The sequence below is a fragment of the Quercus robur genome, chromosome 11 (assembly GCF_932294415.1).
Source record: "Quercus robur chromosome 11, dhQueRobu3.1, whole genome shotgun sequence".
Classification (NCBI taxonomy): domain Eukaryota; kingdom Viridiplantae; phylum Streptophyta; class Magnoliopsida; order Fagales; family Fagaceae; genus Quercus; species Quercus robur.
The window spans coordinates 37,291,766-37,310,539 of NC_065544.1; the positions used below are offsets into that span (position 1 = coordinate 37,291,766).

The window sequence follows — 18,774 nt, forward strand, 5'->3', positions numbered from 1 at the left end:
ATCTTGTACTCATTTTTCTAAGTATTAAACAAAACCTTGGTCATGCCTGATTCCTCGGATCACATACCTCAGGTAAATTAATACTTCCTGACATCAATCTAAGTATCAAATAGAACCTTGGTCATGCCTAAATCCTCAGACCACATACCTTGGGTAAATTGATATCTTGTAATCGTTTTTCTAAGTATTAAATAGAACCTTGGTCATGCTTGGTCCTCAGACCACATACCTCGGATAAATTAATACTTCTTGGCATCAATCTAAGTATCAAACAGAACTTTGGTCATGCCTGGATCCTCAGACCACATACTTTAGGTAAATTGAAATCTTGTAATCATTTTTCTAAGTATTAAATAGAACTTTGGTCATGTTTGGTTCTTCGGACCACATACCTCGGGTAAATTAATACTTCTTGACATCAATCTAAGTATCAAACAGAACCTTAGTTATGCTTGGATCCTCGGACCACATACCTTGGATAAATTGATATCTTATAATCATTTTTCTAAGCATTAAACATAACCTTGGTCATGCCTAGTCCTTGAACCACATACCTCGGGTAAATTAATACTTCCTGACATCAATCTAAGTACCAAACAGAACTTAGATCATGTCTGGCTCCTCAGACCACATACCTTGAGTAAATCAATACTTCCTATTATTTTCCTGAGTATTATGCATGGTTCCTCAGACCACATATATTGGGTAAGTTCACATTTAATGTTATTTGTCTAAGTATTAAGTTAAACTGGCCATGCTAAATGGTAAATATCATTGTTATAATAGCAGGACCAAGTGAACACTCATTAGATTCATTTAAAGCATTTGAAAGTATGTGCATAAGCTAGTTTAAGCATTGAATATCACCCCTAGTTTCTTAGACTTACTAGGAATTGGGGAACCAAAAGGGATCTGGGATGAGTGGACGCTTTACCATCATGTATGTCTTTAAAGTTCAAATTACACTTGATTGAGATTATGGATTTTATGTGCTTAATTTGTTTCGTTGTTAATCATGTAAGGTGCAATAATTGTACTGCCACTTATGCTAAATTATCAAATGGTACCATATCCCATCTTTAAATCAGTTAAGTATTGGATAATATAAAAATCATGTTAATATCACTGCAAACATCATAAGTATGAAAGAAAAACTTATGATTACCATTAACTTAAGCCTTAGAAAAAGGCTGAGTTGATTACATAGGATCAAGTTGAACTACAAGTTCTGTGAGCCAAAAAAAAAAAAAAAAAACAAGAAGAAAGAAAAAGAAGAAGCAAATAAACAACAAAAAAGCATTCATGGCTTCATCTTTATTACAAGTTTTTCCTTGGAGGTCTTGATGGGTTGAGTAGTTACTACTATTGAGGGTGCCGTATCTTTACCCTTGGGATCTTCCTTGGCAGGGATGGGAAAAGTTGCCAAAACCAATTCCATGTTTTGAGAACCCATCCCTTCCTTGGAAGAATCTTTGGGTATGTTTGAAGGTTTTGTGATCTCAGCAGAAACCTCCTTAGGGACTTCTTTTGCTTTGTCAGCTTGGTCGGCCTGCTCTACCACTTCTTCAAGGCTGTTGGATTGAGAAGGGTCCTTGGCAAGGCCTCCTCAATATGGCTTACAACAGTGGGGTCCGCATCATCTAGAGAGGCCGAAGAACCTAGCGCTCGGATTACGGGGGGGGGGGGGGGGTAGTACACATTTTTTGCTTTCCTCAGTGCCGAGGAGGCATCAACCCCTGCTCGGTTGAAAGCCTCACTCCACACTTAGGAGCAGTATGCTCTACACATCCCCGCGACCTTGGCCCGGAGGGATTCCTCGGTCTTGGCTACCCCCACGTCGTAGCCTTCTTGTTCGGCCTAGTCCTTGGCCTTCTCAGCATCTTCTAACTTTTTCTTTAGCAGTTTGATCTGATCCCGAGTAGTGGCAAGCTCGTCCTCGGTCAGGCGGAGTTGCTTGTGCTGAGTCTCCGCCTGCCTTTCAACACTTTCCACTGCTGCCTTGGCACTTTTCCAACCCCTTTCTGCCTCTATAAGCTTGGCATCTGTCTCTTTCAGCCTCTTATCGACCACCTCGAAGGCCTCAACAGCAGCTACTCTCCAACTCTCCTCATCCTTCATTTGTCGGTGGGAGATGTCCACCAACTTCTTGGCTCTAAAGGCTACTTGAACAACCTGCAAAGGAAACTTGGTGGTTAGTATAAAATAACAAATTATAAAAAAAAAAAAAAAAAAAGGGGGAGAAGAAAAAAGAAAAGCAATAAGGCTTACCATGGCAAGGTTTCTTTTTAAACTTAGAAACACTTCATGGTCCTCAGGTCGACCATGTCTTTGGGTAGTAATAGAGTTTGCTCTACAACATCTGCTACATGCCCGGCTTTACCTTTTTGGAAGTTCCTGATCGATGAGTTAGCAGGGAAAGGGGACCCATCTAGCACCAAAGGAGGGTTCCAGTTTGGAACCTTGGTACAAAGGTTTCATCCTTTATCTCCGGGTACCCCATCTGCTAGGACTTTGTCTGGCCAGTTTTGGCAACTTTGGCCCCTCTTTGAGGCTCTATCTCTTAGGGGAGGCCACCTTGGCCCTCTTCTGTCACCTCCTTCCCTTTTTGTTATCTTTTCCTTTTCTTGTCAGCTATCTCTTGTTGGGGGTCATGAGGAGTGGGAAAAGGGGGGAGTATAGTTTGAACGGCTACCTCTTGTGCCTTTCCCTTTACTTGGGACTCCATCACCTCTATGAGGCTAGACCTCGGTTTACGTTGTATCCCCATGTCTTCTTGTGCTTAGCTCACTTGGACAGAAGGGGAATGGCTAGAGCCTTTGGCAGGGACTTTTGGAGATGGAAAGTGGTTGAAGACTTCAAAATTGTCTTCGAATTCGGAGATGTCAACTACCTCTTCCTCCTCATTAATGGCAAGCTGAAATGGTGTGGCCTCCTCCTCGACAGCTTGTTGAGATGACAACTCCGCCTTGGGTATATCCTCGGGAATAGGGTTAGTGGTTAGAACTCCTTCTGGGATGGGACCGGGAAGGAGAAAACCTAGAGTGACGACGCTAATGCAGTGTAGACAGGGGTCCTTGGCTTTAATCACGCACTTTGGTGCTTGAAAACCAGACGAGATTGGCTTGTACCCTAAGATTAAGTGGGCCGTTCGCAGTTGGCCATCCTTGTGTACGAAAACCTTGGCCCGGAGTATTTTATCTAGGCTCTCTTTGTTGACCAAATTGAAGTTCGGCTCAGTTGCGTGTCTATCTGCAAAACCATCAAGAAGACAAAAAAAAAATTTCTCTTGTTAGAAGTAAAAATGGAACAAATAAAAGAAAAAGAAAAGAGAACTTTAAAATGAACGCCCTAGACCTAGAAACCCCACCTAACTGCCCCTCTCTCATTGGGCAGGGAAGGCCATCGCACCATTCCCCTGACACGATTAGGAAATCCTTATTTAGGCCTTTGTTGGATTCAGGAAGGCATTGAATGAGCCTAACCTCGGGATACCTAGACTTTAAGTAATACCCTTGCCTCTTCAGATGGTGGAGGTTATAAACCCAGTTGACATCATGGTGGGTAAGCCCTAAACCCATTTTTTCGTTAAGGGCATCTACGCACCTTAAAATCCTAAATACATTTGGGACACATTGGGTGGGGGCTAACCTATAAGCCCTAAGGTAATCTCTGGTCACGGTGCCCATGGGAATTCTCATCCCACCCTCTATGAAAGCAATCATTGGGATCACTACCTCCCCCTCTCGCCTTTCTTCAAACCATTGCCCTTCCTTACAATATCTAATACCTATTCTTAGGGGGATCCTATATTGAGCTCTAAAGTTCTCTATCCCCTCCTCGAAGTCTACCAAACTTTCAAATCTACCCATTTTTGGAAAGGTGGGAAGGGACTAAGAAGATTGAGAAAAGAAAATGGAGCCGTTGAGGAAAAGACAAAGAGAAAAGAAGAGTGTATAGAAAAATAAAGAGTAAAAGTTCAAGAAGACTTTCTGAAAGAATAAAAGTGTCCTCGGACAGGCCTTTGGTATTTGTAAGGGCTCGGGTGAGTTGGAAAAGTGTGCAGGTTCAAGGTATGTGCGCTAAAACGAAATGAATGCTAAAGTGAGATGAGAAGTTGATTTGAGAGGTATTTATATCAAGGAGGGAGTTAGAAGTGGGAAAATTCCCGCTCGTACCCAACAAAAACATTTGCCGTTGGATTTGCATCACATCGTAAAACGTGGGGAACAAGAAGCCGTAAGAATTTAATGAAGGCGTGTCTTGAATGCCAAAGCACCAAGAGCGTGCCTTGGGTAGTTAAAAAGGCATCTTCATTGGTAGAGGTGGGATGTAGAGAGCACAGGGCAACTATAGTGACGTCAAAATCCTTCTTTCTTCCCAAGGAGCCAAAAAGTAGAATCTCGAGGGGCTATTGTAGGGGTATTAGGTCCAGGAACTCATTATTTATGTATATAATGGGCCTAAGGCCCAAGCCAAGGACTGGAAGGCATCCAAGAAGGGTAAACATTGTCAAGAGAGCCTATGTTAGCAAATGAAGAAGTCAATTTTGATCATAACGGCCCAGGCCGTTGTGCTGAGGATGAATGCCTCCTCGGCTAACGAAGGCCGAGGTCTGTAGAGGTGGTCTACTGTCCGAGTGAACGTCCCAGGAACATTCTATTGATACGAATAAGCACTATGGGAACACAGGACAAGGAGGAGTTCTAAAATATCTATGGTGAAAGCTGCTACCACCGCATTGAATGCTCTGCAGCTAACTTTCTAGCTGTATTAATGTGGAGAAAACCCCTAAACAGTGTTGCATTAGCTACCCCAACACATAGAGAGACTGAGAGGGTGTCCAATAGGACAAGCACTCAAGTGGTGGCTTGGATGATCAACAAGTGAAGAGCCAAGATTGCCTAAGGAGAACTATATAATAGAAGAGACCCTCTATGGAGAAGGGATCGAAATCAAGAGAGAAACACTGTAGCAATCAGGAGCCAACTTTGTAATCAAACCTATAAGAAATATATAAGAGCTAACTTCCTCGGACTGTGCCGAGGATGATTTTCTTTGGGTTAATTCAATCTACTTTCCTGTTCTTGTTAATTGAGTTCATTTTATTTGTTATCCAACTCATTTTAACCTAGTTTTCCAATCCATTCTCTACAAATTTATTATTTTGGCATTTTTGGGCCTAGGTCCATCCATCGACTAGGCTAAGAACTCAAATCTAGTCCTTACAAATACTTATTGAATAATTTTAAAATTATACAAATCCTAATATTACTATCTAAAACAAAATAATATAAAGATAAGTAAAACGAATATACAAGTTTTATTTCTACCTAATATCAACATTTCAAAATGAAAAAAAAAAAAAAAAATACAAATGACTTATTGGATAACTCATTTGATAAAAAATAAAAACATATAAGAAATTTACAATCTTGAAAATTAATTTTATAATCTATTATCAATTGTGGTTGACACTCTATTTTAATTTGAGATATACATTAAAGTTTGATTGCTTATTTATTTATACATGGTATCTTTTATGAATATTATATCATTGTTAAACAACACACACTCTAGAAAATATCATAATTTATTTTAAAAAGTCGTTTATTTTGAACATTATTTTTTTAAAAAAAATAGGTCTAAGAATTCATAATTTATGCTAATTTGATACTTTGGCTTCACTATTTTCACACTTGTGAACTGTAACTAGATTATCTTAGCATGTACTTTGCTATTTGATATCTAAAAATCTTTACTTATCACAGAATGCTCAACCATTTATCTTTCAATTAATTTACATACAGTTATGTAAATGTATCAATTGTTTCCTTAAAACTCACAATAAACAATTAAACCAATCTTGTCTTAATTTTATTATTTTTTTACCAAAAAAAAAGTTTTAAAAATATGATTCGGGTTCAGGTCGGGTTGACCTGCAAAAAATATGGGTCGGGTCACAAGTTTTTGCTTCAAGTCAAAAAAATCGGGTCTAGGTTGGGTATTTTTGGGGTCAAGTCGGGTTGAATCAGAAAATTCTGACCCGTTTTGACATGTATAATTTTTGTGTTTGTACAATGAAGTGGCTTTGGTAATGAGGTTGTTAAGTCCAATAGGGAAACATTGGAAATTATCATAGGTGGTGGCTATAATCCTGTTCCCACTCTTGAATGCCCTCCTCCTCCTCCTCTTGAACCCATTTGCCCTCCACTGCCTCCTCCACCACCACCACCGCCCCCACCACCTCCACTGCCTCCACCTAAACTTGACATTTACAAGCGATTAAACAAGGCATTCTCTGTACTTCAACGCTTCAAAAAAGAGAGTCAAGGATGACCCAAAAGGCTGTCCAAAAAGGGGAATGGCAACAATCTTAAGGTATGCAGCTACAAGGGCATCGCCTGTGCCCATATCCATCCGACAAACTTGTGGCAGTTGCTGGAATAGACCTCAATGGGTGTGGGCTTAACGGTTATAATAATCAACTTCCACTCTCTGATTTCCTTGAGAAGTTAGAAGACTCAACATTCTTCCACGCAAACTCCAACAATTTCACCGGTGTCATCCCAAAAGATATATCCAAAATTCCGTACTTGTACGAGCTGGACCTTAGTAACAAGTTAACTGGTAGTTTCCCATGTGAAGTTCTTGCAGCCAAACAGTTGACATTCTTGGACCTCCGGTTTAACAATTTCCATGACAAGGTTCCACCTCAAGTGTTCAACTTAGACGTGGACGTACTGTTCATCAACAACAACTATTTTTACGATACTCTTTCCTAGTAATCTTGGCAACACGCCAGGCTTTTATCTCACTGTCGCCAATAACTTGTTCAACGGGCCAATCCCACAAAGCATTGGCAATGCTAAAGACACTCTGCTTGAGGTGCTCTTCTTAGGCAACAGACTCGATGGGTGCTTGCCATATGAAATTGGGTTACTCAAAAATGCCACAGTTTTCGATGTGAGCTTCAACCAGTTGATGGGTCCAATACCACTCTCATTTCAGTACTGTTTGTTCAAAAAAGAGCTGCTTGTCTTGGCTCAAAACCAGTTCTATGGGGAGGTTCCTGAGGCTATTTGCAAGCTGCCTAATTTGTCTAACTTCTCCTTATCATACAACTACTTCACTCAGGTTGGTCCTATATGCAGGAAATTGATCGACAAAAAGATACTTGATGTAAGGAAGAATTGCATTCTAGGCCTTTCTAATCAGAGATCAAAGGAAGAATGTGCTGCATTTTTCTCTAAGAACAAGTACCACGCTTGCCCCCATCCGCTGTCCTTGAAGAAAGTTCCACGTCTTACTAACCAGCATTATTCAGGTTCACTTGATGCCTCTGATAACCAACCAATGGCTGTAGCTCCTTCACCAAGATCCTATAATACTCTTATACCGCAAAAGTTGTGATTTAATTTCCTCATCTAAATTGACTTAATAAGGTTAAGTCATGAAGGGCGCGCCTTTGTATTATATTTGCATATGTTTGTTATTCTCTTTTAATATTTGTTTAGTTATGAATATTAAGCAATGGGCATCTTGACTTGAGCAGATGCAAATTGACGTTAAGTAGTGTAGCACTGAATATATATCGTCGATCATAAATTGGATTCATCAGATTGTGTTCACGAGGTTGTTTCAATGCGTATTGCTTATTTCATCCTTTAATTGCTTATTGTCAAGTGCGTTCTGTGCACGTCAACATTGTACAACTACAGGTCTAAAAGCCATGCCATGGGTGCATAATTCATACGGATAGGGTGTAAAACCCTCAGCTTGTCACAAACTAAGCCATTGAACTGGTACGTACAATTAATACCCATCTTCTCTCTCTCTTTGACCGGACCAGCCAACCGTATGGCTATGGCCCAGTTTGGAATGAGTTACCTAAAGGGCTAAACCCGACCCGAAATTTTTACTAGTGGATACCAGACCTCGAAACCTGATTAGCGCCTCTACCCAATTCCTTCCCAAATTTCTGACACGTGGATTTCCACAGTTGGCCTGAACCATTTATTATTATTATTATCTTTTATTTATTAGATTAAAATAATTTTTAGTTAAAAATGTGATTCTGCATCCAGGCTTTTCAAAACTAAAAACCAATTCTTCTTAGTTTTTTTTTTTTTTTTTTAATGGATTCTAAATCTTGTTTGCACTTGAGACACTCAAATGTTTAAAAGTTAGGCCATGCTATATATTATGAACACAAGGTAGAACCATGCTATATATTAAAAGTTAGGCCATGCCATGTTTAAAATGTCATTTTAATTAGAACCATAAACCATGCATATAGCTAATTGTAAAAATTTTTATGTATGTCAAAAAATCTAAGACCTACCCATCACTAGAAAGCCACTAGAATCTAAAAAGTTCAAAAAATGACCAAAAATTTCAACAAACAGAACAGTATTAAGAACAACCGAATAATACCAACTACATAATTCAATGATAGATATAATACAATAGAAGGACCAAAATAAAATGAAGGAAAATAATCTACCCTACATTCCCAAAAAAAAAAAACAAAGCCAAAGCTTTTGAAAATTATGCTAGAGTAGATGGAATGAAAATGTGAACAGAAAATCCATTTGCATAATTTGGGCTCCAAAAAGCAAATAAGGAGAGATTGGTGGGTCATACTACACACTCTAACATAACAATTAAACTACTACTGAATGTCTTGAGTGAATGATTGTTTGGATTTTTTTTCTTCTCCTAGTAGGTGTATGGCCCGCTATTATCATTTTCCAGGAAATCCTCCACCCAAAAAGGCTTCTTGGTGCACAATGAACCTATCAAATATTAAACATTTAAGCTTAAACATTTATATCAAACACTTCAAAGATACACGTAGCAATGACTTTTCTATTCTAAATACAAAAGGATATAGGTCCCAGCCTAAAGATGTGCACATATTAAAAATGAATTTTTACATATATCTTCAAATCAAATGGACTTCCGGTTCTCATAGTTAAAGACAAACTTACATGTTACATCATCCAACAACTGATTGTTGCTATAATAACCAATGTCAAGAGGAACCTAAAACGAAAAAAAATAGATTAGGCATATTTTACATATTACAACAAGAGCATAAGGTTATGGAAAGTAGATACATGTAGGAAATTTTAGAAGGATAAAGATATATACAAGCTTAGATGTCCAAAATTCCATTTCTACTCAAACCACCATCAGCCAATGAAATCAGTATAAATGATGATCCATTAAAAACATCAAATCTTTACCAAGATTGAATAAGAAACTAAAACTGGCACACAATCAGCCAGTTTGCAAGCCCATTCCTTAATATCCAAAAGAACAAAACTAAAAAATTTGACATCTAAAGCCATTTCAGTGGTTTACAAAATCTTCATGGTCTTCATAATCATCAACAAAAGGGAACATTTTGAGAGGGGGGGGGGGGAATCTGAGAATATGGATATTAGATACATGTCCATTAGCCCGACTTTCCTTCTCTTCATGTTCTTCATGATCATCAAGAATGTTTTGAATTGTTGCAACTTTCGGCATAGGTAAAGATCTGACAAACAAAATAAACCATATTAAATATGTAATAAATAATATAGTCATACAATTATGAATTAAACACCAAAAAAAAAAAAAAAAATCTTTAAGTTCACTCCATAACCAATTTTGCACCAATGTTTGTAAGGTATCATGATGGAGATGGTTACAGTATGGACTCAACAGTCTCCTGCTAGTGCTAAAAGCGGATTTTAAGGCAATTGTTGTCACAATAATAGCCAAAATATCCTTCGCATCAGGATTACTTATTGTCATTGCTATTCCACCAACCTGAAACATCAAATCCTTTAGTTCTAAACACCACACTCTTATTAGTGTAATGATCAAACTTCGATAGAATATTCTTACACCTTTGGCTTATGTTAGTAGTTTCATTACTAACATACAAATTATATCATCAAATGCAACACTTGAGGTAGAAGATGTTAAAAAAACTTGAACAAATCAAGTTTCACGTAATCAAATGAACAAGAGTATCTATAAAACTCTTTACAAATCACTAGCATATGTTGAATATTGTCTCAAATTCCTAATAAGTTTTTTTTTTTTTGAGTTTCTTTAGCATGGAATGGAAGGTTTTTCTCAGTGTGAAAGACAGAATCTATATATATAATCATAGGTGAAACTGAGAGAAACTCAAATTAAAATTCCAAATTAGAGTTCCAATTTTGCGCAATGTGTCCTAAATAAATTTATTCTTAAAGAATTTTATTTCTTAATTTTAGAATCAAATGTGGGATCGCATCATAAATATTCATCTAAGTGAGTTATTAAGTACAAAAACCAAAGAGTTTAGAATAAATAAATTGTAAAAAAAAAAAAATGCTTCACAATGATTTTTTTTTTTTTTTTTTTTTAAATATGGACAATTTACATTTTATACTTAATAATATCTTTACAAGTTTTTTTAAAGAGTTAACAAAATATAAAAATGACTATCAATAGTATTTAAATTATATATATAAGAATTATATTATGCATCTTATTATATATTTTTAAGTGTATCCATGCTAATGCATGGGGTTACAAACTAGTTTACTTAATGTGGAAGACAATGATTCTCCTTGATATGAAATCAAAAATACATTTTTTATTAAAGAAGTAACGAGTGTTCTTTTTCCACTAATGAATATGATTAAAGCAATATGACAATTACATATATCCCTACAACTATCAAATTTAAATATATAATAAACAAGCCAATAACAATAATTTAATTTAATTCATTACTCAAATCATTACTATCAAATATAATATAAATATCAAAGAAACAAAACAATAACAGAGAAGATACAACCAATATCAAAACTAATAAATATGAAATAGAATAATAGAACACTAAAAATTTGGCTGATTGTTACAAAACATATATAAAGCTTAAATTAAAATAATAGAAGACATTTTTTTTTTTTTTTGGCTAAACAATAGAAAACATTTTAGTACTTTGCAGTTTGCACATATAAAATAATAGAAAATTTAATATTATTAAGAAAAATAAAACTTAAAACACACCAAGCTGTAAAGCACACCAACTCAAGTAGATAGTCATCCTTTCTAGGCAAATACACAGTTATCAAGAATCAGGATAATTATTTGTTATTTTGGTGTAATGTATCTGCATAGATAGATGATGCCAATGTACTACTGATAATTATTGATTTGGACGAAACCTGCGTCGGTCGTGAATGGAAGTTGTAAGCATTCGGTTGAGTCCGACTTAGGTAATGCTCAGGCTTAACCGCTTAAGGGAATTTTGTTTAGTACAGTTAGTTTTTTTTTTTTTTTTTTTAAATTATTAGGAGGATTAATTCTGATTTACTGAAAAAGGATTTATTTTTGATTTTTTTTTTGGGGGGGGGGGGGGGGGGGGGTGTTTAAAAGATAGAAATTTTTTGATATACTGGATAGGAATCATAGGATAGTGGATATTGCAGGTCTGGGAATATGTTGAAAGTTGCTTTTACGATGTATTTGGAAGGGCAATGGGCTAAGGAATGTACCAGATGCTTTTCTTAGTTCATTGTATCAATTTTTTCTGGGTTTTTCTATACTAATTTAGAATTTCAGAAAGGCCCAAATGAATTTTAAGAGAGAAACCAAACCAGTAATATATTTGGGCTATGGGCTAAGGAATGGACCGGATGCTTTTATTACTAGTTCTTTCTTCTTTGTATCAATTATTTTTTGAATTTTTCTGTACCAGTTTAAAATTTGGGAAAGACTTTGACTTGACTAAAAGAAAATTTGAGACAGGCCCAGATATTTTGTTTAAGAGAGAAATCAATAGAATATTTTTATTTTCTCAAAACCTACGGGAATAGGTTCTACTTTTAACAATAATACGAAGGAATAGGACAAGTTTATACATATAGTAGTTTATATTTAAAGTAATATTAGACAATCCCCCTTTTTTTTTAAGTTCGGTGGGCCTTAGCCCGCCTTGACTGATGTAGTGTAAGTCTACACTTAGTCTTTTTATATATATATATATATATAGGTATATATATATATATATAGGTATATGTTACGAACTCTTTCCAATCTCAAAAAGTGTCAGAAATGGGCACCATCCCATTTTCTTCTTGGTTTTTCCTACCATGTCTCTTGTTGCTTTTATGTTTGTACAATGAAGTTGCTTTTGGTGGTGGCTATAGCCATACTTCTCCTCCTCCACCTACTCCTAGATGCCCTCCTCCTCCACCCCCACCACCACCTCCTCCTCCTCCTCCACCACCTAAATGCCTTCATCCACCACCACCACCTCCTAAACCCATTTGCCCCCCACCTCCTCCGCCACCACCTCCACCACCTCCACCGCCACCACCTTCAGACCCCTACTCGAGATTAAAAGAGGCCAACAAAGTACTTCAAAAGTTCAAATTTAAAGTCAAGGATGACCCAAAAGGCTGTGTAAAGAACTGGAATGGCGAGTACCTAAAAGTATGCAACTACACTGGCATAGCCTGTGCCAATTATCCAACGGACAAGAAACTAGCAGTTGCTGGAATAGACTTCAATGGGTGTGGGCTCAACGGTCACAATAATCAACTTCTACTCTCTGAATTCGTTGAAGAGTTAAAAGACCTAACATTCTTCCACGCAAACTCCAACAATTTCACCGGTGACATCCCCAGCAAAATATCCGAAAATCCATACTTCTACGAGCTGGACCTTAGTAACAACAAGCTCTGTGGCAGTTTCCCCTATCAAGTTCTTGCTGCCAAATATTTGACTTTCTTGGACCTCCGGTTTAACGATTTCGCTGGCACAGTTCCACCTAAAGTGTTCACCTTAGATGTGGACGTACTTTTCATCAACAACAACAAATTCCAGCAAAACCTTCCAAGTAATCTTGGCTCCACGCCAGCCCTTTATCTCACTCTGGCCAACAACATGTTCACTGGGCCAATCCCAAGAACCATTGGCCAGGCTTCAGAAACCCTTCTTGAGGTGCTCTTCTTGGGCAACAATCTCACTGGGTGCTTGCCATCTGAAATTGGGTTATTAAAGAAGGCCACAGTTTTTGATGTGAGCTTCAACCAGTTGATAGGTCCAATACCACAGTCATTTCAGTGCTTGGTCAAAATAGAGCTGCTCAACCTGGCTCGAAACCAGTTCTATGGGGAGGTTCCTGAGGCTGTTTGTGAGTTGCCTAATCTGTCTAACTTCTCCTTATCATACAACTACTTCACTCAGGTTGGTCCTAAATGCAGGAAGTTGATTGACAAAAAGATACTTGATGTTAGGAAAAATTGCATTCTAGGCCTTCCTAATCAGAGATCAGAGGCTGATTGTACTGCATTTTTCTCCAAGTGCCCCGCTTGCCCCAATCTGCAATCCTTGCACAAAGTAATTTCATGTAACCATTATACAGGTTCACTTGGTGCCTCTGATAATCAACCAATGGCTGTAGCTCCGTCACCAAGATCCTATGATACTCTTAAACCGCATAGGTTGTGATTTTCCTGCTCTAAATTGACTTAATAAGGTTAAGTCATGATCCATGAAGGGCCTTTGTATTGTATTTGCTTGTCTGTTTATTCTCTTAACATTTGTAAAGTTATAAATAAGCAATGGCCATCTTGACTTGAGCAGATGCTAATTGATGGAATTAATGTATCACTGAATATCGTCGATCATAAATGGATTCATCAGATTGTCTTCATGAGATTGGTTCAATCCGTATTGCTTATTTCATCTTTTATTTTCTTTGAACAATATTTCATCCTTTGCTTATGGTCAAGTCTGCTCCGGTCTCTGTGCATGTCAACATTGTACAACTAAAGCCCACTATTTCTTTCTCTTTTCTGGTTTGGTAATTTATGGCGCAATTAATGCCAGAAGAATTTTCTTTGAAACAATGTTGGACGTCGATTACATTGTTTGTGCCACAAATTTGTTGTAACTTTAACGTTTGTGTAACGTTTGTTTGATTGGAGGTGTGAAAAGTGGGAGGATAAAAGAAATTTAGTTTTTTCTTATTTAATTTTGGTTGTGAGTATGAAAAATTGGAAAGATAAAAAGTTATTTTTTTGATTAAGAAGAAAAATAAGAAAATAAAAAATGAAGTTGGTATAAACTATAAACTAACAATTAAAAAGAAAAAAAAAAGTAACACATTTTATAATTAAAAAATTGTGTATGGGCACTTCAAATTTTTTTTTAAAAAAATAGTATGAGCCAACAGTAGATGAGCATAAAAAAAAATTAAAAAAAAAAAAAACAGAAACTTGAGGTAACACAGAGAGACAGAATAACATAAACAAAAATTAAAGGAAGGAAAAAAAAAAAAAATTGGCAGGGAAATGACGAAACCCATGTGCAAGTACACATTGGTATTTTCTTCAGCTTAGTATATTGGGGTTTCTCCTCGTTTTCTCCTTATTTTGGAGAAAAAAACATTTTGATGGGTTTGGAGAGAAAGCTCTTGGCTCCACCACTTTTTTTTCCTTTCTCTTTCCCAACCAAACACCCATTAAAAATACTCTTTTCAACTTTCTTTTTTTTAATTTTTCATCCTCCCTCAAATCCCTCCAAATAAATATACCTTAATTTGGCAGGCTTTGGGGGTGGGGAAAAAAAAGTGTGGGTTCATTTGAAAGTAGCAAATACCTAATTATAGTTGGATTTACTTGTCCATACAAGTTGTGAGATGATTGTTTGACACCTAAAGAAGACTGCCAAAGCAGTCATTCCCAATACATCCCCCGGTTGGCATAGGGCATTGGCAAAACCTTGAAGTCATCCCTGTGTCCTATGCCTACTTCATGGCTCCAGCGTTGTTGTTGTGGGAATGCTCGTGGCTTCAGATGTAGAACATTACATAGGTATGGGGTCTCCGACAGCATGCCCACAGGGCATACCATGGCCTTTCCTGTGTGCCCACGGGGCTTGCCATGGCCTGGGCAACGTGCCCAAGGGCATGTTATGACCTATTGCAAGTGCCATATTTGCATGGAGGCTAATGTTGATGATCGTTTTTGCGACGTATTTTCTTCAAGCTTGATTGAGCCTAGCTTCCTTTTAGGCTCACTTCATATTTTGTAATTACAGTTTGCTATATAGAATAATTGTGAAAAGAGATATGATCTTAAAATTGCTAAATATATTTTTATTTATTAAAATACAGGAGAAATAGTAAAATAAGAAGAGCAACAACTTGTAACTCAATTGGCCATGGCACTATCTTCTTTCTTAATGGAAATGACCAAAATTCAATTTCATAAGTCCGAATCATCAATATATTTATATAAAAAGTGAAAAGAAAGTACAACAAATAAAAGTGGAATCGTGAAAAGATAGCATTTTTTTCCTATTCTATTGTGCTAAATTTATATTGTTTGATATGTATACATCTATTGCTTATATAATAAACGGAAAGTTTGATTCAAAATTAATTATATAAATAGGAGTATGTTTTGTGTTAGAATTTAGTAGTTAATCGCATTTCCTATCCTTTGTGAGTAATTATTTAAAAAAAAAAAAAAAAAAAAAAAAAAAAACAAAAGACTTCTTTGATTTTGTTATTCTTTAATTATTTATGAGTTGTTCGACTATGTGACAAAATGTCACAGTAGTTGGTGTCATCCCATCATAGATTAGAATAAAAATAAATGAAATAATAAATATCATACCAAGATTCACCATAATTGACAAACAAAAATATTATAAAAATATTGCAATATTTTGTTGAGATGTTATTTATCTTTTTTTTTTTTTTTTTTTTTTAAGAATCATTTTGTTGGGTTCTTAAACTTTCACTTTATATATATTATTTCTATTTTTTTGGGTTTCTTCACTCTTGTCCATGTGGACTGATGGAGAAAAGGATAAGGCGCACAGTTTACAGTAATTTATACAAATGTCGGTAGGAAGCAGCGAGGCCCACTTCTATTCTAATCCAGCTTTGATGAAAAAGACAGGTCCGAGAAAATGAAGGTGCCTTTTTCTTTCTTTTCTTGAAAAGAGAAAAGCAGATGGCCTCCCAGGGTTTTGTGCAGATAAACGACAAAAGTTACTACTAGTGGCGGAATTATTTCTTTAGGCCCAAACTAAACGTAAAAATATTCTTAAGGAAAAAAACCTTTTATGATCAAAAAGTTGTATTTAACGTTTTTTCATTGTACTAAAATCATTTATAATTGATGTTAAATGAAATTTTTTAGCAGTGTTTTTTTTTACATTCACAATTAAACAATCACTTAAAATCTCATGTTTTATATTGATGAAATCTAGAATCACATTTAAAGAAATAATATCTAATTGTTTAAGTTCACATTTTGGATCCTTTATAAGGTGTTCAATATCTAAAGTTTCAGTATTAGGAATAAATTGTGGATTTTTTTTTTTTCACAAATTACTCAAATTTTAGCTAATTTAAAAAGAAAAAAAATAATGAATAATTAAGTATAAACTACTAAATGCAATGAGATAAAACCAAAGAATTAAAAAAAATTCTCAAAGCTAAATATAAAGACAACTAGTCTCATCACACACGCTTTGCACGTGCGATAAGGTTTTTTTATAAAAAAAAACCCGTGTTTTTATTTTTTGTATATCATTTTTATTTTGATAATCTAATTTATAAATAGATAAATCAATTAGAAATATCAACAAGAGAGTGATTTTATTTTTTAGACAATATTTTAGTGGAAGTTAGATTTATATTTTTATCGAATTGTCCTTTAATTTTGTCTCTACTTAAATATAAGAGTGTATGTGCATTTTTTAACCCCAAAAGAAAAAAAAAATTCAAACAGAAAGCCTATTAAACAGTAACATAGATAAACAGTACTGTTATTTATAAAATTCACTTTGAACTGACATCCCTGTTATTCATTTATGCCACAGCCTAGTAAAGCGTACTCAACAGCACTGTAATATACTAATACTAATATATTATTATTATATAAAGTTATAAACAAAATGCTCCCCCCCCCCCCCCCCCCCCCCCCCCACCAAAAAAAAAAAACTTGATAGCCACAATTTTTTACAGCTTTTCTCCACGATTTGAAACACAAGCAATTTTAAATTATTAAAGCACAACAATACAGTGTACAACACATGGTATCTCAAAACAAAAGTGTTAAAACTAGCAGTATATACTATATACACACTTTGATTGAGTCATTCACAGCACTTAAACAAAGAGAAAAGAGAGAGATATATACCGTCGGTACTGCTATTGCTAAGTGAAGGAGCTTGAGGCCGATGGATGACCATAGACTCACGTCAATGCCACTGGTGGCTGGCCATTTGATGGGGAAGGTGCACAACACATTGAGTAACTTAGACAGATTAGTTTCATTTTTGAGTCTTTGATCTATGGTGATTTGATTTGGAATGTGTCAAAAGGAGAAATCTGGGTTTTTCCTTTAGGATTTGGAGGTCACTGGTTAATGAATGTGCCACCTGATGGATTCCTTTTTAGGTCATTTTTTGTATCATTTTTTTTTTTTTTTGGGTTTTTGGTACCAATTAAATATTTTGGGTTTTACAAAACTACTTCAAAAATTTAAGGAATAGGGACCAAATTCTAAGATTTAGGGGGGTTAGTAAGTAATTTTTGTGTGCAAATCATGCTTATATTACATATTATAAGCAAAAATTAGAAAAGTCAGGGGGCCATAACAGTCCCTAGCCCTAACGTAACTCCACCACTAGTTACGACATAAATAAATAAATAACTTGTGTTTTTTTGGTTGTGTATAGATAAGTAATAACATCATAACAGTTTTAGCGTGTGTTTCACCTAGGTAAAGAACAAAAAAAGAAAAAAAAAAAAAAGAAGAAGAATTGGTGTATTAGCTTAATTAATAATAAAATCATAAAAATTAAAGAGTAATTATAATGTCATATATTAAATTATATATATATATATATATATGTATGTATAATCTTATGATTGAATCATTGAATTGTGTATTGTCTTCGGATTTATTTATATAAAAAATCAATTTACAATTTTTTTTAAGTTTTAAATTTATTTGTTTATGCATAATAACCTTTTTAAGGTTTTCATTTTTTGGTATAACTATCTCTATCAATTAATAACAAATAAAAATTTCAACAACAAAAAAACTAAATTTAAGTACTCACTAAATTTTGATACGTCCAATTATATATATATATATATATATATATATATGTATATGTGTGTATATATTGCAAAGTATTATCATCATAAATCAATGTGCTAATAGTGTTCATAATAAGTACATGTAAAATGATGTTAGTGAGATTACATCTCAAAAAGTCAGAAAAGAAGATTGTGATCTCAACTATAGAAGAAATCTTTCTTTTTCTTCTTCTATAAGTATTCTTTTAGCCATTAGCTACAGTTATTAGTACCAAATACTGATCTTATTAGTATTTTCATTTTTCATTTGTCTGAAAAAATATATAAATACTATTTTCTCCTTGAATATTTGCTTAATTGCATATATTTAAATGAAAATGTCAAGATAAAATTGGATATTATAAAGAGATGTTTGGAAGATGTAGAGAGAAGTAAAAATAGTAGAGGGGGAAGGTAATTGAAATATACTAAAATTTAGTATATCATAGTCATTTTTGATTCTCTCCTCCTTTACTCTTCTCTCATCTCCCTTTTAAAATTTAGTACATTTTAGTCACTTTGTGTGTATTTGAACCAATTTATTTAGTTTTTCTTTTCACTAAAAACATGCTAAAATATTTTTATTTTAAAAAAAAAAAGTAAAATTT

At 35.1% G+C, this 18,774-nt stretch overlaps 2 pseudogenes; both read left to right on the forward strand.

Moving 5' to 3' along the window:
- Window positions 1–2,803: 2,803 nt before the first annotated feature.
- On the forward strand, window positions 2,804–7,410 carry LOC126704996 (leucine-rich repeat extensin-like protein 3; annotated as a pseudogene).
- A 4,668-nt stretch (window positions 7,411–12,078) lies between these two features.
- LOC126706719 (uncharacterized protein At4g06744-like) lies at window positions 12,079–13,714 on the forward strand (annotated as a pseudogene).
- The last annotated feature ends 5,060 nt before the right edge of the window (window positions 13,715–18,774 follow it).